Genomic DNA, 374 nt, shown 5'->3' on the forward strand with positions numbered 1-374 from the left:
GGGACAGGGCAGGCACTGAGGACTCACAGGGGACAGGGCCAGGCACTGAGGACTCACAGGGGACAGGGCCAGGCACTGAGGACTTACAGGGACAGGGCTAGGCACTGAGGACTCACAGGGGACAGGGCCAGGCACTGAGGTGTTACGGCAAAGGAGCAGCAAAGCTCAAGTATGGGAAAGGAAAAACCGCAAATGGTCTCCTCATCCCGCTGCGGGAAACGGTTGGGACGACCTGGGGAAAGTCTCGGGGAGGCCAGCGGATCTTCCTGCCATCAGGCTTCTTATCCACCCTCTGGCCATCCACCCTCCCCCCTGCCCATCTGTCATCTATCTATCTACCTATCATCAACTCATCTCTTTAGGGGACCCCCGTA

General features: G+C 59.1%; 1 protein-coding gene across 2 annotated transcripts in view; it reads right to left on the reverse strand.

Annotated features, from left to right (window-relative positions):
• Positions 1-374, reverse strand: part of CCNQ (cyclin Q) — a 19,074-nt gene that overhangs the window by 4,658 nt on the left and 14,042 nt on the right. The gene's annotated exons all lie outside the window — the stretch shown is intronic.

Source organism: Crocuta crocuta, unplaced genomic scaffold (genome assembly GCF_008692635.1).
Source record: "Crocuta crocuta isolate KB4526 unplaced genomic scaffold, BGI_CrCroc_1.0 scaffold978, whole genome shotgun sequence".
NCBI classification, from domain to species: domain Eukaryota; kingdom Metazoa; phylum Chordata; class Mammalia; order Carnivora; family Hyaenidae; genus Crocuta; species Crocuta crocuta.